The sequence below is a fragment of the Neophocaena asiaeorientalis genome, unplaced genomic scaffold, assembly GCF_003031525.2.
Source record: "Neophocaena asiaeorientalis asiaeorientalis breed wild unplaced genomic scaffold, Neophocaena_asiaeorientalis_V1.1 scaffold177, whole genome shotgun sequence".
In the NCBI taxonomy this organism is placed as follows: Eukaryota; Metazoa; Chordata; class Mammalia; order Artiodactyla; family Phocoenidae; genus Neophocaena; species Neophocaena asiaeorientalis.
Window position 1 is genome coordinate 15791508 of NW_020172779.1, and position 25164 is coordinate 15816671.

The 25164-nt window shown below is 50.5% G+C and overlaps 1 protein-coding gene across 3 annotated transcripts in view; it reads right to left on the bottom strand.

The window, feature by feature from the left end:
- The window catches only part of ST3GAL1 (ST3 beta-galactoside alpha-2,3-sialyltransferase 1), an 89139-nt gene that overhangs the window by 22406 nt on the left and 41569 nt on the right, over window positions 1-25164 (bottom strand). The window contains exons 1-2 of one of the 3 annotated variants that reach the window (XM_024741003.1): window positions 22012-22094; window positions 21804-21858 (exon numbers count right to left, since the gene is read on the bottom strand). The gene's annotated coding sequence lies outside the window, so the exon portion shown is untranslated. Of the gene's footprint in view, window positions 1-7299; window positions 7358-21803; window positions 21859-22011; window positions 22095-25164 lie in introns of those variants that run through there. The other 2 variants (XM_024741002.1, XM_024741004.1) reach the window with 2 other exon arrangements.

A 25164-nucleotide genomic window follows, 5' to 3' on the forward strand; every position in this document is an offset into this window, starting at 1 on the left:
TGCCGGCTGAACCGCACAGTAGTTCTAACAAGGCTGGGATGCCCTCCTAGCTCTCTGCATAGCCTCCTGCCATATGACTGTTGGTGAAATGACCGAGTTAACGGTAATATCAGCACTTCTAATATAGAGCTGCCATGACCGTCGTCCACGGGGTCCTCACGTCATCTGGGTGAAGTGAGCCATCATGCTTATTTCCCTGAGAGGAGAAACTGAGGTTCAGAGAAGGCAAGAGACTTGTCCAAGGTCACACAGCGAGATGGTGGCAAAGCCAGCACTTTGCTCCAGGCTCCTGCCTCCTCCTGGGCTGTCCTCTGTAGACACAGCTAATTGTTCTACTTCATCAGGACTTGCTCTCATTTTCATTTCCTTTCTTGTCATTTCTTTGGGTTTGTAACCTGTCATCTTTTCAGCTTCCTGAGATGGATACTACCTTGTCCATCCTCTCTTCTGCTGTGTCTAATCTGTTTAAATTATATACTATATTCATTTCAGTTGTATTTTTCAGTTCTAGAATTTCCATCTGAGTAATTTTTAAAAATAAGTTCTAGTTTTCAGGTGAAAATCTGCACCTTGTCATCTATCTTCCTCCAATGATCCATCACAGTTATTCAGTTATTTAAAGACCGTCTCACCCTCATGACATTTGGAGGAGATGTGGGTCTATTTCTGTTGTCGATTTTCTCTCCTTATCTCTCTTTGGTCATTTGGCTGTCTCCTGGAATGCCTGGCAACGGTGGATACCACATGTGCTGGAAGTGTAGCAGTTGAGGATAAGGCTGTCCTTATTCAGGGAGGAATCTGTTTGCTCCTGGAGCTAGGTAGAGCACGGGCACATTACCTTGCTCCAATTGGTGACCAGGATGATTGGGGCCGCACTTTGTCTTCATGATGACTAGTTATTTCTGGCTTGCCCTTACTTACAGGGCATAGCCCTTCTTAAAGGAAAGCTAGGAGGCCTACCAAGAGACCTCTTCCTTGCACGTTCTCACTTCCAATTCCTGTCTCCCCTACACTGTGAGATTGTCAAAGGCTCAGTCTAGCTTCTCAACCTCTCAGCTTCCAGCTTGTTTCCTTAGGCTCTGGTCCCACGCCACTGAAATTCCAGCAAATGCCTTGAAAGGAAAAAGAGGTGCGGAATAATGGCTCTGCCTGTGGTTTCTGTTGCCCTAGGTTCTTGGCCCCTTGATTTTAGCTGACTTGGTAGTCCCGCACTACACTTTTATTTCATTTCTTTACTGTTATTTTTTATGTCCAGCCTCGTGAGACTGCTCAACACTGAGCTGCTTCTCTCCGTCTGTCCTCTGGAGCCTCCCACGAGCCAGTGCATCCCTTGGGCAGGCGGGCGGCAGGAAGCGTCAGGCTCACCCCCGCCCATTTCTCTCCTTCCAGGGGTCTTCGTCCCTCAAGTCCTGGCTGCCTGGTTGTTCTCTAAAACCTTCGAAGAGCTGAATTTCTATCTTACCCAGCTCTTACAGTCCTTGGTGGGATAAGTGGTCTGACACAAGCTTCAGCCACAGCCAGACGTGGAAGGCACGGAATCTTTTCTCTGCCACTCTGTGTGCTTGGCGTGGCGTCCCGCACATGATGAGGGCTTGGTGAATCCGGAGAAGGGGGAGGGGCAGAGAGTCCCCAGAGGTGCCAGGGCAAAGCTCCTTGCACCGGCTGAGTGAGCGGACCGTGGGAGGGAAGGAAACAAACCAACAGGCAGAGGGCTGCAGCTGCAGCCTCTCGTCTGCCACCACTTCCCTGTCCCCGAAGAGGCCCAGCCCCATCTGCTTTCACTCTGCTTCCTCACACAGCAGCTTTGGGACACACAGCGAGGTGACTGGCTGGCTCAACCATCCTGAGAACGTGAGGAGCAGTGGTGGGGAATTAGCATCTGTGGACCTGCTGATCACGGAAAACTGGATCCCACCACGTCCCGGCCTTTGGGGTCCTGGCTGGCTTTACGTGAAGGCACAGGGTGGCATGAAATCAGAACTGACTGGTGAAGGGCCCCCAAACCTTCCATCAGAGAAGAACAACTCTGGGGGAGTGGCCAAGATGGTGGAGTAGGAAGCCCTTAAGTCCACCTCCTCCCATGGGCCAAATAAAATTACAACTATTTACAGAATAACTATTGACGAGAAAGTCCAGAATCTAGCAGAAAAGATCTTCTACAACTAAAGACATAAAGAAGGAACCACAATGAGACGGATGGGGGGGCAGACTTACGTTATATTCAGGACCTCAGGTAGGCAACCCACACACGGGAGGGTTATTACAGCTGCAGAGATCCTCCCCAAGGAGTGAGGGGTCTGAGGCCACACTGGCCTCCCCAGCCTGGGGGTCCTGAACCGGGAAGACGAGCCCTCAAAACGTCTGGCTTCGAAGGCCAGCAGGGCTTGCTTTGGGGAGAGCCAGAGGACTGTAGAAAATAGAGCCTCCGCTCTCGAAGGGCACATACAAAACCTCATACTCTCCGGGACCCAGGGCGGAAGCAGTAACTTGAAAGGAGCCTGGGTCAGACCCTAATGCTGATCTTGGAGAGGCTCCCAGAGAGGCAGGAGGCGACTGGAGCTCACCCTGGGGACACAGACACTAGACACAGCCTTTTTGGGAAGCTCGTTCTACCACAAGGATGCTGGTGCTGGCAGCACCATTTTGGAATCCTCTCTATAGCTTATTAGCACCAGGACCCAGCCCTGCTCAACAGTCTTTGGGCACCACTACTGGGATGCCTCCGGCCAAACAACTAACGGGGCAAGGTCACAGCCCCACCCACCAGCAGGCCAACACACTAACTCTGAGACCCCCAGGGCCCTGCAGCCAGAGACCCTGGAACTCAGCTCTGCACATCAGCAGACTGACACTAGCCCCAGGGGGCCTTGGGCCCCAGCCCAGCCCACCAGCAGGCCAACACCAGACCCAGGAACCTTCCTCCCACCCACTACCGAGCCCCAGCCCTACTCACCCGTAGGGCAGGCCAACACCAGCTCCAAGACACTTTAGACACCTCAGCTAGCTGCCCTGGGATCCAGCCCCACTTACCAGCTGGCTGACACCAGCTTTGGGACACCCTGGACCCTGCAGCTAGCCATGTCAGGATCTGACCCTGGCCACAGCAGGATAACACGAGATGCAGGAACCTCGGACCTGCAACCACTCACCCTGGAACCCAGCTCCATCTACCAGTGGGCCAGCACTAGCCCTGGGGTCCCCTAGGGACCCATGGCTAGGGGCCTCATTACCCAACCACTCCCACCAGTGGCTGGCATACTCCATACAGTGCAGGGCCTGGCAATCCCCCAGACTGGGGGCCAGCCACACCTACCAGGCCACCCACAGTAGTCAGCCTGCCACAACAGAGAGACCCACACATCCCACATAGGGGGCACTCCTAGAACATACAGCTCTGGTGATGAGAGGGGAGTGTGCTGCTAGGACCCATAGGATGTCTCCTACATATGGCCACTTTTCCAAGGTCAGAAAAAACAACCAACCTACCAAATAGACAGAAATAAAATTAGCACATTAGGCAAAATGAGGCAGCAGAGGAATATATTCCAAACAAAGGAACAAGACAAAACCCCAGAAGAAGAACTAAGTGAAGCAGAGATAAACAATCTACCTGATAAAAAGTTCTGGGTAATGATCATAAAGATGGTCAAAGAACTTGAGAGAAGATTGGATGTACAAAGTGAGCCTTTAGAAGTTTTTTAACAAAGAGATAGAAAATATAAAGAAGAACCAAACAGAGAAGAAGATACAATAACTGATTAAAATAAAAAACACTAGAAGGAATCAACTGCAGATTAGATTATACAGAGGAAAGGATCAGCGCACTGGAAGACGGAGTTGTGGAAATCACTGAAGCTGAACAGGAATAATAACAAATACATATGTTGCCTACAAGAGACTCACTTCAGAGCTAAAGGCACACACACTGAAAGTGAGGGGATGAAAGAAGGTACTCCACGCAAGTGGAAATGAAAAGAAAGCCAGGTTTGCAATACTTGTATCAGACAAACTAATCTTTAAAATAAAGAATGTAACAAGAGACAAAGATGGACATTACATAATGATCAATGAATCAATCCAAGAAGAAAATATATCAATTGTAAATATATATGCACCCCATAGGCACACCTAAATACACAAAACAAATCTTAACAAAAATAAAGGAAGAAATTGTAATAGTAATAGAAATCTAATCAATAAAACCAGAAATGAAAAAGAAGTTACAACAAAAATACAAAGGATCGTAAGAGATTACTATGAATAATTATACACCAATAAAACAGACAACCTAGAAGAAATGGATAAATTCTTAGAAATGTTCCATCTCCCAAGACTAAATCAGGAATAAATATAAAATATGAAGAGACCAATGACCAGTAATGAAATTGAATCAGTAAGAAAACAAACAAACACACAAAAACCTCCCAACAATCAAAAGCCCAGGATCAGACTGCTTCACAGATAAACTCTACCAAACATTCTGAAAAGAGTTAACACCCTTCCTTCTCAAGCTATACGAAAATATTGCAGAGGAAGGAACACTTCTGAGCTCATTCTATGAGGCCAGCATGAAACCAAAACCAGACAAAGATATCACACACAAAAATATTACAGGCCAAATATCACTGATGAACATAGATGTAAAAATCCTCGGGACTTCCCTGGTGGCCCAGTGGTTAAGAATCCGCCTGCCAATGCAGGGGACACGGGTTCAAGCCTTGGTCTGGGAAGATCCCACATGCCGCGAAGCAACTAAGCCCGTGTGCCATGACTACCGAGCCTGCGCTCTAGAGCTCGTGAGCCACAACTACTGAAGCCCACGCACCACAACTACTGAAGCCCACGCACAACTACTGAAGCCCACGCGCCACAACTACTGAAGCCCACGCACAACTACTGAAGCCCACGTGCCACAACTACGAAGCCCACGCACCACAACTACTGAAGCCCATGCACCCAGAGCCCAAGCTCCGCAACAAGAGAAGCCACTGCAATGAGGAGCCTGCGCACCGCAACGAAGAGTAGCCCCCGCTCGCTGCAACTAGAGAAAGCCCGTACACAGCAACAAAGACCCAACACAGCCGAAAATAAATAAACAAATTAATTTTAAAATCCGCAACAAAATATTAGTAAACAATTCAACAATACATTAAAAGAACATATACCATGATCAAGCGGGATTTCTCCCAAAAATGGAAGGATAGTTCAATATCCACAAATCAATCAATATAATATATGACGTTAGCAAACTGAAGAGTACAAATCACATGATCATCTCAATAGATGCAGAAAAAGCTTTTGACAAAATTCAACATCCATTTATGACAAAAACTCTCCACAATGTGGGTATAGAGAGAACATATCTCAACATAATAAACACCATATATGACAAACCTACAGCTAACACCATACTCAATGGTGAAAAGATAAAAGCATTTCCTCTAAGATCAGGAAAAATACAAGGATGCCCACTCTCACCAGCTTTATTCAACATAGTACTGGAGGTCTTAGCCACAGCACTCAGACAAGAAAAAGAAAAAAAAAAATAATAAAAGGAATAAAAATTCCTTTATTAGGAAGGAAGAAGTAAAACTCACTGTTTGCAGAGGACATGATACTATACATAGAAAATTCTAAAGACACCTCCAGAAACCTAAATCAATTCATAATGAACTCAGTAAAGTTGCAGGATACAAAATTAATATACAGAAATCTGTTCCATATCCATACACTAACAGCAAACTATCAGAAATAGAAACTAAGAAAACAATCTCACTTACAATTACTTCAGAAAGAATAAAATACCTACGTATAAATCTAACTAAGGAGGTAAAAGACCTATAATTGAAATTATCAATGAAACAAAAAGGCTGCCTACTGAATGAGAAGATATTTACAAATGATATAGCTGATAAAGGATTAATATCCAAAACGTACAAAGAACTCATACAACTCAACATCAAAAACATAACCCAATTAAAAAATGGGCAGAAGACCTGAATATATGTTCTTCCAACAACGACGTACAGATGGCTGACAGGCACATGAAAAGATGCCTAACATCACTAGTCATCAGGCAAATGCAAATCAAAACCACAATGATATCACCCCATGCTTGTCAGAAAAGCTATTATCAAAAAAGTACCACAGGGCTTCCTTGGGGGCACAGTGGTTGGGAATCCAGTTGCCAATGCAGGGGACACGGGTTCGAGCCCTGGTCCGGGAGGACCCCACATGCTGCGGAGCAACCAAGCCCATGCGCCACAACTAATGAGCCTGCGCTCTAGAGCCCGTGCGCCACAACTACCGAGCCCACACGCCACAACTACTGAAGCCTGCGCACCTAGAGCCCGTGCTCTGCAACAAGACAAGCCACTGCAGTAAGAAGCCCACGCACCGCAACGAATGAGTAGCCCCCGCTCACCGCAACTAGAGAAAGCCCACGCAGGAACGAAGACCCAACGCATCCAAAAATAAATAACTAAAGTAAATACATTTTTAAAAAAAGTATCACAAATAACAAGTGTTGGTGAGGATGTGGAGAAAAGGGAACCACTGTGCACTGTCAGTGAGGATGTAAATTGGTGCAGTCACTATCGAAAATAATATGGAGAGTCCTAAAAAAATTTAAAATAGAACTACCGTACGATCCAGCAATTCCACTTCTGGGTATTTATCCAAAGAAAACAAAAACATTAGTTACAAAATATATACGCAGCCCTATGTTCACTGCAGCATAATTTACAACAGCCAAGATACGGAAGCAATCTGAGAGCCCATCAACAGACGAGTGGATAAGGAAGATGTGCATAAATAACTCTGCCATAAAGCAGATTTGCAATAGCATGGATGGACATGGAGGGTATCATGCTTAGTGAAGTTAGAAAGAGAAAGACAAATACTGTATGGTATCGATTACATGTGGAATCTAAACAACAACAAATGAACAAACATAAAACACAAATAGTCACAGACACAGAGAGCAAACAGGTGGGTGCCAGAGGGTAGGGGAGTGAGGGAAGAAAGAAATAGCGAAAGCAGATTAAGAGGTATAAACTTCCAGCTGCAAAATAAATGAGTCACAGGGGAAAGAAAATATACAGTGTGGGGAATATACAGTGTGGGGAATACAGTCAATAACTTGGTAATATCTTTGTATGGTGACATATCACAACTAGAATTATTATGGTGATCCCTTTGAAATGTATAGAAATATGGAATCGCTATGTTGTGTAACAGGAACTAACATAGTGTTGTAGGTCAATTATAGTTCAAAGACAAACAAATAAACCAACTCACAGAAAAAGAGATCAGATTTGTGGGCTTCCCTGGTGGCGCAGTGGTTGAGAGTCCGCCTGCCGATGCAGGGGACACGGGTTCGTGCCCCGGTCCGGGAAGATCCCACATGCCGTGGAGCGGCTGGGCCCGTGAGCCACGGCCGCTGAGCCTGCGCGTCCGGAGCCTGTGCTCCGCAGCAGGAGAGGCCACAGCAGTGAGAGGCCCGCGTACAGAAAAAAAAAAAAAAAAAAAGAGATCAGAGTTGTGGTTACCAGTTCCCACTCCTCCCACCCTCTCTGGTAGGAGGAGTGCGAACAGGATGTAGGCGGTCAAAAGGTACAAACTTCCGGTTATAAGATAAAGAAGTGCTAGGGATGTGATGTACTACACAATAAAGACAAGGAACACTGTTGTGTGTTACATAGGAAAGTTGTGAAGAGAGCAAACCCTAAGCGTTTTCACCACAAGAAACGTTTTTTCCTACTTCTTTTATTTTGTGCCTATATGAGATGTTGGATGCTCACTAAACCTACTGTGGTCATCATTTCATGATGTATGTTAAGTCTAATCATTATGCTGTACACCTTAAACAGTGCTGTATGTCAATTATATCTCAATAAAACTGGAAGAAAAAATCTCCAAAGAGCTCCAAATGACCAATAGAACATAAATTAAAAAAAGAAGAACAGTCTTTCCTGCACTGTTCTGCAGCCCCTGGTCACTGGACACTAGGAATCCATCTGTTCTGGTTCTGTGCCAGTGGATCATGGCCAATGGTTGTTGGAATAAAAGATGGCCCAGACATACCTGGGTTCAAATCCCAACTCTTCCCATTCCCAGTTTTGTTCTCATGGGCAAAGCACTGCCTCTCTCTAATACTCGTTTTCTGAATCCACAAGGTGGGACTAATAATGCCCAAATGGAGGGTTGCTGTAGGATAAAAATTATTTGCAAAAAAGTGACCAGCTTGGTTTCGGGACACAGAGAGGATACATTATAAATGTCAGTTCTCTTCCCTCCCTAAGTTTCAGGCTCCTCATTTGTAAAAAGTCCAACGGAGTCCCTGGCTTGCCCTACTGACAGGGTTACATAAAAGACCAAACAAAATCAGGCATGAAAGAACCAACCGGGGGAATTATGAAAATTATGATTCCGACCCGCTTCATTAGTTGCTTCCATTCCTCAAGGGACGGGACAACCAGTACTTCATTGCTCTCTGCTCTACCTCTGAGAACCTGCAGGGGTCCCAAAGTAGTCAATGGGCTAGAGGCATAAGGGGTATCTGTAATTCACATGGCCCAGATTCTCTCTTCAAACGGTTAATTCTCAGTGCATCAACCCGTGTGCCTGTGAGGGCTTTGGGGGCATCCTGATCCCTTCTGTTTGCAGGGTCCCCCTGCTGGTTAGTGTCTATGGGACTGGGGATTCTTTCCTCCCTCTGTGCTCTCGGCCCTGTGCTGCAGGGGCTGGATGTCTAGAAACTCTATTTCCCAGCTTCCGCTGACCGGAGGGCTCTGGATGCAGTTGAGAAATCGGCCAATAAGAGAAGGATAAACACTGCAGGTTGTCCTCCCTCCCGCAGGGGCGGAGGCCGCTGTGTGGCCTGAGCATTGGACCCAGGCCCTCTGCCTCCCTCTACCCCCTAGTCTGCAGGGCAGCCTCCGATTCTGTGCTGGCTTCCTGGCCTCTGGGCCCCAGCCTGCAGCATCAGGACCAATATGCCCCCCATCACCTTTCCAACAACTTTATAAGCACTAGATCCCCTGAACCAAATCCTTTTGCATGAAGCCTCTGCCTCAGTGAAGCGTCATCTACCACGTGGGGATAAGGTAGTGTCCAGCTCACAGCGTGGGGCCGAGAAAGACTCGAGTCAGTGCAGGTAAAGCTCATAGGTCTGTGCATGGCACACAGCGACTGCTCCCTGAATATTAGGTTTGATTACTGGCGTTCCCCCTGCGGTTTCCTGCGGGGAACGCCAGCTAACACTCCCACCTGCCCCCTCTCATTTCTGCCCCACTTCATTTAACAGCTGTGGAGGCTGAGCTCAGAAAGGGCAAGTGACTCATCCAATGACACACAGCAACGTCCAGAGCTCAGATGGGAACCAGGCTCCCAACTCCAGGATGGGCATGGCCCCTTATAAGGAACCGGCTGTATTCACGCAGCTGCCCTAGCGTGGCTGTTTCTACACCTCCCAGGGCAGGAGCTCAGAGGGCGTCATGGGCCCAGATGGAGCCATCAGGGGTTGAGATGGAGAGGTCAGAGGTCAGGAGTTAGTCTAGCTGCTGCAGCCAGGGGTGGGACCCTGCCGGAAAATCCTAAAAGCACCGAGCCCTTTGCGGTATAACCCAGGGGCATTACAGCCGCTGCCTGAGCTTCAAGTGCCTAATGTAGAAAGTGGGGTTAAAAACCATCCCTGCCTCTGAGGGGGCCGCACGGGGCACGAATTAATCTATTATCAGGGGCCACCTTCCATTCATGGAGGGTCTCTCCTTGCAGACCCTGGTTTCAAGTATGGTACTGGACAGTCACACGGCACTGGTACCAGCTCCATTCTTTCAGAGGTGGGAACAGAGGCCCACAGCTGTCAATCGACTTGCCCAAGGAGCCGGGATTCTGGGCAAGGGAAAGCCCAGCGGGTGGTGGCCCAGCCCTGAGCCCTGCGACATCTGGGCTGAGAGAGAGGGCCAGTGACAATCTGCACTCCATGGTGGCAGCCCGAGCACTGAACAGGGTTTGCGTGCGGCCAGTTCAGGGCCTGGCAGGCAGCGGATGTGAACCCTCCCTTCCCGGTTTTGTTTTCTCCCTGGTCAGCTCCTCCAGCCCATCCCCACCCTCTGAGTCACACACGAAATTGGCAGCCAGGCCCCCCCACCCCCGGCCCGTCCTGGGCCAGCTCCTGTGCCGTCTCCTGCCCCCGCTCAGGAAGGACCAGCCTTGGCTGCAGTCAGACCCAGGTCCCTCTAGAAAACATCATCCAACAGAAGCCCGGCCTGGTGCGGTGAGGCCTGAGAGATGGCCCCAGCCAGGGAGAGGCAAACAGGCCGTGACACAAAGTAACATAGAAATCCTGCCTGACTTGCCAGCCTCCCGGCTTGCCCTACAGATTTCACACGCTTAAGACCAAGACATCAGCTCTTGCCTAGTCTCTGGCCTGCAGGTCTGCCATCCAGATTTTGACTTTGCGAGCCCCACCCGCAAAGCGTGAGCCGATTCCTAAAAATTCATCTCTGCATATACACATACAGCTATCGTACTACATGTACTACATGTTTCCCATGGAGAACCAAATGACACGGCCTCCTTCAGGGCGATGGGGGATAGAGCACGGGATGAGCCGGCGGGCATCCCGAGAAAGCGGTAGTGGCCGGAGGACTGCAGGATGGGCCGGTAACTAGGCAGAGAGCAAGGGTCCCCAGGCAAAGGAAACTGCAGGTGCAAAGGCCTGTCAGGAGAGCAGGTGAGGCCAAAGGAAATGAAAGAGACGTCAAGTCAAGCGGAAACCCAGAGAGGAAGATGCAGGATGGGGCTGGGAGCGGGCAGGCGAGGTCTGGTGGCCCCCTAAGGGCTGGAGCCACACCCCAGGCACCATGGGAAGCCCCTGCAGGGTTTGAAGCCGTGGGGTCTCCTGATCAGGCTCAGGGAGGTCGAGACTTGCCTAAGTCACACCAGTTGGAGGAAAACCAGGAGTGACAGCACAGCACCTCCTGCAGTGCCACCCCTTGTCCCTGCCCTGCCTGCCAGGGAGGGCCGAATGTGTGCAGCCAGGCCTTCCGGGGTCTCGGGAGGTGAGCCGGGCACCCTGACTTCCCTTCCAGATGGTCCCTCCACCTCTCGCACCCTGCTCTGTGCCCAAGGGCTGCACGCACGGGTTCCCACGCTGGTGGGCTCCCTGGGGGCTTTGGGCCATAGGGACGCAGAAAGGAGACTGGAGGGAGAAAGGGGGCTGAGGGCAGGTGCTTAGGGCCCTGGCCCCCTCCCTGGGGGGCAGCCAGGACCTGGTGGCCTCTGGCTCCTGTCAAGCGGCCCTCTCCACGCAATGGCTCTGCTTGGGGGTCTCTGTCCTTGTCCTCTTGCCTCTTCAGCCCCAAGGTTAGAAACACCCCAATGTTTTCACTCCCAGGGACCACACTGTCCTGGTGTTTCCCTATCCCAGACCACGCCCTTGAGAATCACCCTGGCATTAACCTGCCCTCAGTGGCCCACTCTGAGTTCCCCATCTGCATCCTGCAAGCAGTACCACCTGGAGGTTTGGCCCACAGGGAGCCCTGCCTCCCCACCACTCCTCTCCCCAGAGAAACAAGCTGCTCTGAGAACAGCCCTGGCAGCTCAGAGGATGTGCAGGAAGAGCTGGCGCAGGCCAGCTGGATCCCCCTGTGCCCCGGCTCCCCTCCCTCCTCCTGTGCTTTCTGGAATCCTCCCAACCATGCTGCTCCCAACGCTGCCTGGGACTCACCCTTCGGGAGGCCTGCTCGTCCTCCTCATGCCATGGAGACAGCCTGGGGCAGGGAGAGAACTGGGGGCAGGGAGGCTCCCTGTGGGCACCACTCAAGTTCCAGGCTCACCACATTCCAGTTCCCACTAGGGGGCGTGCTAACAAGCCCTGCCTCCAGGCTCCCTGGGGACACCCACCAGCCATCTCTCAACACTGCCTCCCACTGGATCGCAGGGGAATCACAGGGCAAGGCCCCTTTAGCCCTTGGCCGCTCTGGGCAGTGACTGGAGCCTGAACCCCACCCACTCCTGAGCCCCGCTCTGTGACCGTTTCACCTGCTCTCTCTCCCACTTGTCAACTCTCTGACTTCTGCTGGACTTAAATATCTAGATATCAGAGAGAATCCTCATTGTTTTTCCTGCAGACTAAGGCCCCTAGAACATCTCTAACCAGGTCTGGTGGCCACTGATAGTGTCTCCTTCATCCTGTCTCTGGATTAGGCAGCTGCCACCGTCTCCCCATTTATCCATGCAATCCGCCCATCTGGCAGTGACAGCATCTGACTCTTTATGTGCCAGACACCTGGCAAGGCACCCAGAGGATCTCCAGGGAAGGTTCCATTCAAGGCTATGTAGCTTCCTAGGGACCAGGCAGGATGGGAACGAGACAGTTGCAGGTCGTGCGGGGAAGGTAGTGTTATCTTACAGAGAGGGAGCTGGGGTCACACGACTACCGACGGCTGGGGTGGATTCCCAGGCCTGCTCTTCAGTGCCACCCTGCCTGGCTTCTCACCTGGGCATGCGAGAACCCCGTAACACCTCACTGAGTACACCGGCCACGCCTCTCCTCACCGCTAGATGGTGAAGCCAGCCTGGGCCGCTCCAGGATCGTGCACACGGCGGCTCGTACATATAACTCTCTGCTCGTGAGGGACCAGCGTTTCCAAGGAGGGAATGCCAAGGGCCCCAGGGATGCGGGAGTGGCGTGTTGGTGATAACCGAAGGGAGAAGGGAGACAACCTCTGTGGAGGGGGTGGCCATGGAGCCCGGCTTTGAACACAGGGGGCCTCTGGCACTGATGGAGGAGAACGGAGAGGGTGGGGTAAGCCAGGCAGCCCCCAAAAAGTGCACGGTGGAGGCAGCGGTGATGGGGGCACTTGGCACAGTTATGGAAAACAGGGTGCCCTTAGGGGTGACTTTGGCGGGCAGGGGCCTGGTCATGGAAGTCTTAAGAAATATGGACTTTGGGATGAAGGAAATGGGGAGCCAATGATGCTTTGTGAGCAGCAGACAGTAGTGACACAATTAGCATATGGAGTCTGGACTGGAGAGGGTGCACACAGCGCCCCCTAGAGTCTGGAGAGCAGCCCTGCCTCTGTCTCGGCGCCTTGGGAAGCCTGTTTGGGAGGGCTGTCTCCCCACTCCTGCACTAACTTGACCGTTTGCCCATTTCCCCCACACCCAAGAAGTGCGGCAGGCTGGGAGAACCCTCCCCAGGGCTTGCAGATCCTCCTCCCCTCACCCTAGTACCTCTTGCCTGCTGCTTTGCGGGGGAGCGCTGGAGGAAAACGCAGAGGTTCCCGGAAGCACAAGCAGTGCTTCAGCAGGTGTTTTGGAGAAGCACCCCTGAGAAACATGATTAACCAGGATTAGGGTCATATGAGAAGGAGCTGGATACATTTTCCTATTGTGAGCCACGCAAAAGGAATTTAAATCCACAAATCTTCTTACGTGTGTAGACTGAAGGGTGCTCAATTCGGAGTCCAAAGACATCCGCACAACATCCAAAGCGTGTAACGTGGTCAGGAATTTAAGGAGCTGCCCTGTATCGGCAGCACATCAGGAGGACATTGGTCCCCAGAAGAAAGAGGGGTTTCCCTGATTTGGGTGGCACAAAAGTCATGACAAAGAAAAGCCGATTGGGAACTCTGAATCCCCACCCCAGGCCCCGCCTCCGGGGTTGGCCCCTGACTCCAAAGAGCTTTGCAGAAGTGAATGGCTGGAGTCCTGACTGGTCTTAAAGAGATAACTTCCTCCCAGGCCCCCTAACTTCATGGGGAGATTTGCACTCTAATGATTAACAAGGGGCTTCCAGAAGGCTCCTGAAGGCGTTGGGGGTCGATCTCTGGTGATGCCCAGAACGGGGATTCGGAGTGCCTCATAAACCCAGCAGCCAAAGTGGCGAGGAGCCCGGCACCTCCCGCCCCCCGTGTTCTGGGATGGGCGGGGACCCCAGACAAGCACGTGTCTGGCACAAACCATCCCCGGAAAACAAGGGTAAGAGGGGTATCATAGTATCCAGTGGGGCCGCTGGGATAAAACTACCCTGGCCCAGGGGACCTCCCTGGCGGTCCGGTGGTTACGACTTTGCCTCCAATGCAGGGGGTGCGGGTTCGATCCCTGGTCGGGGAGCTAAGATCCCACATGCCCCGTGGGCAAAAACCACATAAAACAGAAACAATATTGTAACAAATTCAATAAAGACTTTAAAACTGGTCCACATCAAAAGAAAAAACTTTAAAAAAGCCAAAAACTGCCCGGGCCCAGCTTCCCTCCCCATCCCCCAGCCGAGCCCCACTCGGGAAGAAAGGAAGGGCAGCTCAGCCCATTCAACCCCACAGCACTCGGGGCCCAAGCCACCTGCATGGGACTCCCTCCCGAGCCCGGAACTTGGGAAAGGAGGGAGACCAAAGGAGGGAGACCTTGCCCCCTTGACAAGGGATGATGCGACAGTCCAGTGGGAGGACCGAGAATAAGGGTGCCTGGAGCAGGTGCGCGAGGATGGTGTCATGGGAGCCAGGGAGTTTCCAGGGCAGCTGAGACCAGGAAGCCCGGGAAAGCCTAGGGCAGGAAGTTTGAGAGAACACGGGCCAGCCTGTGGCAGCAGGATCCCGGCAAGCAGGGCAAGAGCAGAGGCCAGGGATGACCTGGCACACGGTGGGAGGATGTGGCAGATGTCCCCAGAGCCCAGCGTAGCTAAGGGGGGCAGGAGGTCTCGGAGCCACAGAAGAGACGGAGATGCCCGGGTTGCTATCTCTCCGTTTGCACCCACAGCTGGAGAGTCCTGAAGAAATCTGTGCTACTGTGTGTCGGGGACCTGTCCCTAACATCAACAACTGTGAGCCGGGCACAGAGCTGGGCACTTCTCCCAGGGCATAAGGGGCGATGCTGCCTCTGTCATAGCCAACGCTGAGGGCACTTGTGCAAGGGCACATGGCCAGGGAGGGACGTGAGATTCAACCCAGAGTCAAAGCTGCACTGCAGCCACTGTGCCTACTGGGAGGCCCTGACCTGCAGGTATTTGTATCTTATTCCCAGTTGGGAGATGTTAGGGACTCTGGGCAACACCCAGATGACCCTCTCCCGCTGCTGGAGCTCCGGCCCCTCGGTCTCCCTTCTCACATCTGTAACTAACGAATATTATCTAGTAAGTGCTCATAAATGCTCATCATCTAAGCATTTATTTGACCAAAGGGGCTCAGGCAGGTTAAAGGACCTGCTCACCGTCACCCATCGGGGCAAGCAGTGGATGGAGACAGACAACTCAGGCCAGCATCCGTTTCCTGTGGGGGAAGTGGAAAGAGGACGGGGGCTGCAGTTCCAAAGCCTGATTAGCTGTGTGACCTTGGACGAGCCACCTGACCACACTGGGCCATACCCAGCCCTTGTGTACAAAACTGAAACAGTAAAGACCCATGCCTTAGGAGTCCTAAAGGAACGGAAAGAGACAAGGACAAGCTTTGGCCTCCATCCAGGCCAGTAGCCTATCTGATCCGTCCTCTGTATTAATCCGATTAAGAGCAGACGTATCCTGTGCCCTGACTTTGGGCTGAGTGCAGCTCTTAGAGCTGGTCTAAGAGCTTTATTCCTGCGAACTTGCTGAATCTATTAATACACCCATTTTACAGATGAAAAAATGGAGGCTCAGGGAGGTTAAGCCATTTGGCCCAGGGCTGTACATTTTGTAGAATGACACTAAAAGGTGATCCAAGCCATCTGGACCCAAGTGCCCGGGCTCTGCACCAAAGTGCCCTGCAGCCTGACCTGCTTCCACAGCTGGAGTCCTGGCTGGAGCCCATCACCTCCCCTGTGGGCGCATCCATGCCAACTAGACCCCACTCAGGACTATTCCCACCCCCACCCCTCCCCGCAAAGTACTCACAGCCACTACTTATCCTCTATGCAATGGAAGAGGCAAGTCAAGCAGGAGAGAGGGAAAGAGCGAGCTACGCTGACCCCCAGATGGCGAATGCCCCCCTTGTGGTCAGGTGTGCCCCAGGGACAGAGCTGTTCTGCCCCAGCTCCCGAGGGCTGCGGGCAGGAGACTTCAGGGTTTGTCCCCTGCTGGCCATCAAAGGGCCTCCAACTTGGGGAACACAGCACTTTCAGAATCTCTCATTCTGCCTAATTTGCTTTAAAACACACAGGCGTCCTTTCATCTTCTCCTAAAATGCCTGTGGTGAGAGGCGGGCTTTGAAGAGGCTGGCTGCTCTCCTGGGGTCTCAGAGGCTGGCCAGGGTGGCAAGTCCAGGCATGTCTCAGGGTCTGGCGGAGCACACCTGACACCAGTCAGGGTCTCCACCTGAGAGTCCCAGAGCTTCTATCTTGCCAGCTAGGTGACCTCGCCCAGCCACGGGGCGGTATCCCGGGGTTGACACAGGGACCGCTGGAGTTTGAGGGAGGGACATGGGGGTAACTACAGCTCTCTCCAGATGTACAGCACGGGGTGGGAGTGAGGGACGATGAAATCAAATTCATATTTTATGGCCACTCAAGAAAAATTTAAACACAAAAGTTTTCTTTGCCCCTTTGGACCTCCTCCTTCCCTTTAGTATGTGTTGTGTATCTGCATCCAGACCTCCTTGGAAGATAACATTCCTCCTTAATCTCATAAAGGGTCACAATTCCTTAGGAGATAACCTTTCCTCTTAATCCGGTAAGGGGTCGCGATGACCCATGACCCATTACTTGCTCTGGACGTGTAGACCTGGATTGTGTACACTGCCCGTAATACGTCATTTGATGTCCAACCCTTTGTGTCCAAAACTTGTATACCTGTGCTCTGACCTTTAACGGGAGGAAGAGTCCTCAGAGCTTTCTGAAAGACTGTCTCCTGGGTTATAATCGTCAGGTTAGCTCGAATAAGATTTTCCATTTCTTTCTTAGACGGACTATTGATTCGTTTTTTTTCATCCATAGGAACGTGCTCTGAAGAAGCGCTTTTCTCTGGCTCTATTCTTTTGCTCTCTGGGAACCTGACCCTTTTCACCTTCACATCCTTCCCTCTCCCAGTGAATGACCAACATCTTTATCAAGGAAGATACTGGCAGGTGAATTCTACATGGGTGTCTGCGTGTGTGCTGTGAACTAGAGCTGCACATCAAACAGTTTCAATCTCAGTTAAAAAAAGGAATCTAAAACCTAGAAGGCTGAATTTTTAGAATGAGTTTGCATCCTCATGTTAATGCAAATAATAAGTACATGGTCTTCAGATTCAACTTATATTCACGAGGCCTCCACAATATGCCCAGATGCCAATTTCCTTCCTATTTTATCAGTAGATAAGCAGGCTTAGAGAATAAGTGCCTTCCGGCAAGCCATGACCCGGAATTGGCCCCAAGAACGTTCACTCCCTTTTGTTTCCTGAGCTCAGCCTCTGAAAGCACTGACTGAGCTAAAATCGTCCCTACGATTTAGAAGAATTCACCCTGAGCTCAGGCTCCAGGCATGAAAGGAGTGGGGTCTCTCCCACCTCATACCAGTCTCTCTTCTCTGACCCAGGACTCCCCTGTCTTCTGCCAGCATCCCTGAAACACTAACAAGCTAGCTTATTAGCTTGTTAGTGGAATAAAATCAAACCCCAGACCTTACACCCATGCTTTTCTACTTTCCATATCTTAAAGTATTCTGTTATCAACCAAACGTCCTTGTTGATGGAGTGACTTTCTGTCTCCTGTCGCCTCCCAGCTGGTGAATTTCATGTCTCCAGCATCATCTTCCCCCCGAATTTCCCTGGTTCCCTCTCTTCCCCTTTTCCCCAGAATTCATATGAGACTGGGATGTATTGGATGGAACAGACCAGAAGAAAATTTGATTTGATTAAAGCAAAGAGAGACATTAGCTCTAGTTAGTAAACATAGAACGTGTTTCGCCAATGAATTGGGGGCTGACATTGTGGAAAACAGAAAACGTAGAGAAGTGAAAGTTTCTGAACATTTATATTTTTGTGACCTTGAGAGCGAGCTCAGTCATGGAGTCTCTAGAGTTTGACCAAATGTAGAAAACGGTCAGGTTGAGCCTGAACTGCCCTTGAGAGCACAGACTGTGTCTTATTTAGTTCTGTGTCTCTGGTGCTGTGCCCTTGGCCCTGGCCCCTCATGGGGGCCTGTTAATGGACAGATGGACAGGCAGATAGCCCAATGATGCTGATGGGCTTGCTGGTCGACCACCAGGCTCCCTGGTCCTTGGGGAGGAAGCAGGGAGGGCTGAGCCTCATGGTACATGAGCTTTTTGCCCCTTTCTCATGGGAAACTTTCAAGGAACTCATGGTAACCAGGCAGAACTGCTTTCTGATTATTATTTTTCCAGTTGAATGAGATTAAGTTCACAGAAGACTTAATAAGTCCTTTTGGGCCCTGAGGAAAGATACACATTCCTTTGCTCCCGGAAATGAGTTTCTGGCTCTGCAGACCCAGGTCTCAGATCAGGGAGAGGTGAGGACTATTTGAAGCCCTTTACGTGAACGCCTGAGGCAGGACTGCCAAGGTCGTGCCCCCTTCATTGGGCCCCTCCCTGCCAAGAGCCCCATGTCTACAGAATCAAAGGGAAGCTGCCGAAACTCTCTGTCCCTGGGCCTGACTACTGCCTGCTTTGAGGCAAAGGCTCGTGGCATTTCAGGATCGCAGAGGGTCATAGGCAGCATCACACATTTCTGCTTTTTTTTTTTTTTTCCAGGTGCAGAAACTAAGGCTCCGGGGTGGCGGGGAGAGGATGTGACTTGTCCAAAGTTGTAAATGAGAATATGTGGTGGCAGCAAGATTCGAAGCTGGGGTCCCTCACTCCCAAAGTATGTCCCTTCTGGCACACCTGGCCCATGAGCTGCTCCAGCAAGAGCCAGACAACATCAGTACCGACACAGATACAGAGCAAACGGAGCCCCAGATGGGACGGGCCTGCCCGAGGTCACAGCCTGCTAACGGCCATGCCCCCGTCCCCACCCCAGGCTCTGTGGGCTGGAGCCCCCTCTCCTGCGCTCAGCTTGAGGTCAGCAGTGCAGGTCCAACCTACCTTCTTGCTCTGTTTCTGGGATTTTGGAATACAGATTCCTGCCCTGCTTGGAAGCACGGGCCTGAGATGGTACATTACAGTGCATGGAAAACCCACAGTCTTGGTTTAAACACACATTTTGAGAATAAATGCAAAGCAAGAATGTGAAACCATTTCAAATGTCACCCAAGAGTGAACTGTGCAAAGAGGATGAAGAAATGAGACAAGCGGTTTCCTGTTAGAGATATACCTTCTCTCTGCCCCATTCAATTCTGTTTGATGTTTCTTGCTACACAACTGCTACTCCCTGCTGCACCCCTAGACACTTGGAGGTGACAGATGGAGGGAACAATGGAGATGATTAGGAACTGTGTTGCTGGAAGGTGGGGAGGCAAGCACATAGAGAATCAGAATCCAAGGGTGCAAAGGTACAATAAGCCCACGCCCTGCCCCAGGGCCTTTGCACGTACCCCTCCCTCTACCTAGAACATGTTCTCAAGGTGGAACCCACAGGGCTTGCTCCTTCACTGCATTCATTCTTCTTCCCAGCTGCCCTCCTAGGAGAGGCCTTCCCTGATCACCCCAAGACAGTCTCGCTGTCACTATCCCTTTGCTCAGCTGCATTTTCCTTCACAGCCTTAATCAGAAAAATGACACTCCATTGTATACTGAATTCCTTCTTTGTCTGTCTCCTCCCCACCAGGAGGGCAGGAACTTCACCTGTGTCCCTCACTGCTGTGTTCCCCCCTGCTGAGAACAGCGTTAGGGTCTCAACAAATATGTGTGGACTGACGGCAGAGAGAAAAGTGCTCCAAGCTCAGGGAGCAGAGGTTCATTCTGGTGTGGGCACAGTGAAAATGAGGGAACTTGGTCATTTCCGGGCCTCAGTGTTCTCATATGGTGAATGGGATGATTCCCATGACAACCTCAACCAGCCTGGCCCATGAACGGCCGGCCACAGTACCCTGCTCAGAGCAGGTGCCCTCCGAACTCTGGACCTTGTGTCTTGAGGTTTCCTCTTCTAGCTGAGCTCTGCTTGTCCCCGCCCGAGCAGATCAGCCATCCTCAGGGAGAGGAAGTCAGGGCCCAGCCTACAGATTTCCTTTGGCTTCTGCAAAAACAGCGAAACCAAAAATACTACAAAACCACACTGTGTATCTGTACAGGGCTCAGAGCCGTGGCCAGCAGGTGTGAGTCCTGCCTGCTGGGCTCCTCTGTGGCAGGAACAGAACGCAGAGCACATAGCTCGTGAGCAGGAGCCTGGCCCCACTGTGGGGTCCACAGGTCTGGTTCCCAAGATCCTGGAGCCTCCGTCTGACCTCCCTGGAACAGTAGGATGGCCTCTGTCGGCCACGGGAGGCTCATTCCTGAACCCACGTGTGCATCTGGCTCTGGGTTTGTCCTGACCAGGGTATGCATGGAGGATAGGGTGGTTTTTATCAAATGCCACCCCCTTCTCAGTCCTCTGCCCCCATGGCTCTTCCCTGTCAAGCAGGAACCTGCACGAGCATCATCAAAGGCTCACCGATGCCCCAGCTGGGAAACCACAGCCAAGGGTCAGCCTTGGCTGCACTTGGTCCATAACCCACTGTACAGATGGGCAAACTGAGGCCCCGTGAAGAGGAGGGCCTTGGCAAAGTCCACACAGTGTGATGTCGCAGAACCAGACCTAGAACCAGCTTTCCGGACTCCTCGACGAGGACAATGGCCGTTAGATTGTGGTTTTCATATTTTCTTTAAACTGAATCTCACCCAGGCAACAAGTAGCTACTGAAACTCAGCTTTTCCGGTTGATCCAAGGGTGGGGACTCCTGGCCCAGCTGCTGGGCCGCCTCACCACCCCTAAGGGGGTTTTAAAACCAAAGCCCTTCACAGACCACACCCACTGTCCACTCTAGTAGCCTGTGAATGACACACTCACTTCCACCCCGACTCCAGGGTTTTCTTTGAGGACTTTGGAGACCAAATCAGGTAGTTTATTTGTGGTCATGTTACTAAATGGGGCTTGTTCATTCTCAAAGGTTTTTCAAAACTGAGTTCTAGGAAATCTTCTGAAAAGGAAGAGAGAAGGTTTGGAAGAAAGGATGAGAAAGAGGAGATGGAAGAAAGGATGAGAAAGAGGAGATGGAAGAAAGGATGAGAAAGAGGAGATGGAAGAAAGGGGATGTGAGGAGCAGCAAGACGAGGAGAAAGTGGACACGGTCGGAGCCACAGTGAGGATGCAGGAGAGAGGCTGGTGGAGAGCATTAGCACCCAGTGGGTGCCTATCTGCATGTGGGGTGGAGGTGCTGGGGGCCTCCAGGCTGGACCCACCTCCACGCCTGCCCTGCTTTCCTTCCCACCACCAAGTCAAGGGTCCTGCTTTTGGAATCACAAAGAAAGACCCATTCATCTTCAAAATAGTCTATAGATACAGTCTGTGCATAGAGTATCTGCTCTGTATAACGGGGTTATAACGCATTTCTTATTTGCACGTTTTGGCTACTTGCTGATGCACTTGAATGTGGCAAAAGGGGGCAACACTTAGTTAACCAAGACTTTTCTATGATTAGACACACATCCTTATCCCTGAACACTGCACGACCGCGTGAGATTAGAAAGGACTGCCTTCTAATCACCCTGTAGATACAGAGAGCCTACTGTGCTCTGGATGCTGTAGAAGGCATCGGAAGAAATATGATAATAACCAAGTCACAGGCCTCCCACGCTTGGGTGGAGGAGGACGGTCATTTCAGCATGGTTTAAGGCACAGAAAACAAGGCGACTAAGAGTACAGATTCTGGTGTCAAAGAGAGCTGGGTTCAAATCCCAGCTCTGCAACTTACCGGCTGTGTGACCTCTGGGGAGTTCCTTAACCTCTCTGAGCCTCAGTTTCTGCATCTGAAAAATAGAAGAAAATACTCAGTCTTAAGGAGAGGGAGTGAAGATCTAACGAGAGTGCCTGCCTTCTACTCAGCTCAGACACAGAGTAAATATTGACTGCTGATGAGAAAAGGCATGCCGCGGTGTGGGGAGGGAACAGCGGTCACCTACAGAGCCCTGCAGGGAGTCAGGGGACCTGAATGTGGAGGCTTTCTGCTCCAAACTGTAAATGAAAGCTCCGTGCTGCCTGATCACCATGACCGCTTCCTGCTCTAGACAGAAGACAGAGGAGGGCGTATTCTGATCCTGAGACCGCTGTGTGCCCCACACTGAGCTAAGGTTCTTCACATGTGGTTTTAACCTCCCAGCCTCCGATAGGACAGAGGAGGAAACTGGGGCTCATCAGGTGGAGCCCAGTGGGGTCACAGCGGGGCTGGAAACCTGTCTGTCGGGTCGAAGCCCTTCTCTACCCAGAGGACAGAGGGCGGACATGAGCAGGTAGCACCTGCAGCTGAATTCGTGGCAAGTCCCAGGTCACACGTGGGGTGGGAGGGGGTCTGACTCGGGAATATTCCAACTGGCAGCAAACAGCTGTGCGTTTTGCATTTGCGAAGGGAGAGAGAACTTGAATCTGAGAATTAGGAGGTGTCATTGCTATTTTAGCACTTTTCCCTAAACGTGGAGTAGGGGAAGGGCCCTCCGTAAACAACAAGGACGACATGCTATGGTATTATTATTATTGATAAGCCTGCGGGCTTGCAGCTGCTTCAGCCACATGCTGTCTTAGCTCTTGTCCCCTGCGAGGTGTGCAAAATGCTCCTGCCCCTGGGGGTGGCGATGAAAACGACTTTCTGAATCGTCAAGACCTCCGGGTCCTCTTTCTCTCCCCCTCATCTGAGCACACCCGCGACCGTGGACCTGAGCTGGCTGACCTCTGCCCGTCAATAATGGATGACCTGTGGACATTAGTATCACATAGCACCCGCCCCGGCCAGCAGGAGGGAGTTGCTGCCCAGGATGTGCCCAACCTGCCTCTGACTCTCCATGGAAACAACAGGAAAGGAGGAATTTTTTTGTTTTTTTATTGAAGTATATCTGATTTACAGTGTTGTGTTAGTTTCAGGTGTACAGCACAGTGATTCAGTGATATATACATATTCTTTTCCAGCTTCTTTTCCCTTATAGATTATTACAAAATACTGAGTATAGTCCCCTGTGCTATATAGTAGGTCCTTGTTGGATATCTATTTTATATATATTAGTGCATATATGTTAATCCCAAACTCCTAATTTATCCCTCCCCCCTTCCCTTTTGGTAACCATAAGTTTGCTTTCTAGGTCTGTGGGTCTATTTCTGTTTTGCAAATAAGTTCATTTGTATCTTTTTTTTTTAGATTCCGCATGTAAGCATATCATATGATATTTGTCTTTCTCACTTACTTCACTTAGTGTGGTGATAATCTCTAAGTCCATCCATGTTGCTGCAAATGGCATTATTTTATTCTTTTTCATGGCTGAGTAATATTCCACTGTGTGTGTGTGTGTGTGTGTAAAAATAACATGTAAAAATAACTTCTTTATCCATTCATCTGTTGACGGACATTTAGGTTGCTTCAGTGTCTTGGCTATCGTCAATAGAGCTGCTATGAACTTTGGGGTGCATGTATCTTTTCAAATTACAATTTTCTCTGGATATACATCCAGAAAGGAGGAATTTTTAAAAATCATCAAATATTTTAATTAAAAGTAATTACTTTCCAGAACAAGCAGCATGTATTGCTTGTACCCCTTCTCCCACCACATGCAGGGAGCTATGGGAGACACAGTCCATAAATAACGTCAGGTGAGCCTCAAGGCCATACATGCAGTGGCAAGGGGCATGGGCTGTGAAGCCAGACTGCCAGCTCTGTCACTGCTGGCTGTGCCTCCTTCAGTGAGTCACTTACCCTCAGTTTCCTCATCTGTAAACTAGGAACATTGAGACTGCCTACCTCCTAGGGTTGCTGAGAAGATTAAGAAGGTCAATGTATATACAGTGACAAGGAGAAAGTGCTCTCTAAGGACCAAACTACCATCATCATCACCATGATGTCATCATCACCATATCATCATCATAATTATATCATCATCATCACCATCATCATCACCATCACCATCATCACCTCATCCTCATCGTCTGCTCTTGGCCAGATGCTGCACATCACATGAGAAGTGTCACTGCTCCCATTTCCCAGATGAGGAAACTGAGCCTGAGATAAGATAGCACCCAGTGAATTATTCATCATGCCAATAATTAATTAGCAATGAGCTGGGAGGAGGCCCAGAACTTTCACATGGTACTCTCTTCTCCATGACACTGCTGGCCTGAGCACATCAGGCAGAGGGCTTGGAAAGGCCGGCTGTCCCCGTGTCCTTTAACCTTTTTATCCCCAGGCAATAGCGCCATCTGCTAAATAAACATCCTCAGATACAGTCCTTCCTAAGCAAGGCCAGAAGTGGGAAAGGTAACATGAATGAGGAAAGAGAAACGAGCACAGGGTTTTTGAGTGTTGCCATGGAACCCCAAGAGGTCATTCCAAGCTCGTGGTTCTCTGTCAGAAACTTCCCCGGACCCAAAGCAGCGAGAATAAGTTCTCCTGCTGCCCATCCATGCCCAGCCCTGTCACATTACGGTGCTTTGCCGGTGGGGGACAGTATCTGTGGGAGGGAGTTTAGAGAATTATGGCCACCTTGGAGTTTATAACAACATCGTCGTAAAAAAGGATCTCTCTGAGTCTACCCTGGCTCTGAACATTGCCTAACTACTTTGGTATAAGCACAAAGGCCACGAGAAATCTGCTGAGATTTTGCTGACAAACCCGCTCTGTCTAATGTGAGGGATCCTGGTTGGCCTGAGACCGTCACTTGTCCACACAGCAGGCTCACAGCACAGCCAGGAGCACAGCCCAGGGCCTCCTAACCCTGGGTGGCTCCTGTCAGCTACCTCAGGCTTCACGGTAGGATCCCCACAATATATTTTCTGAGCACCTAGTGTGTGCCAGGAATTGGGACAGAGGCCAACGATATAAAGATAAATGGAATGAGAGATCATCTACACAGGGGAATGCCCAAAACGTGGGACAAACTACCACCAAGTACTCCCAACAGCCCTGCACCTATTCAGTGCTCCCAAGCCAGACGTCCTAAGTGCCTGGCCCATCACACTCACAACAGCCCTACAGAATAAGGCACTGAGTGGCATCTTCCCACCAAATACATATGCTAAAGCCCTAACCTCCAATGTGACTGAATTTGGAGACAGGGCCTTTAGAGAGGGAATTAAGG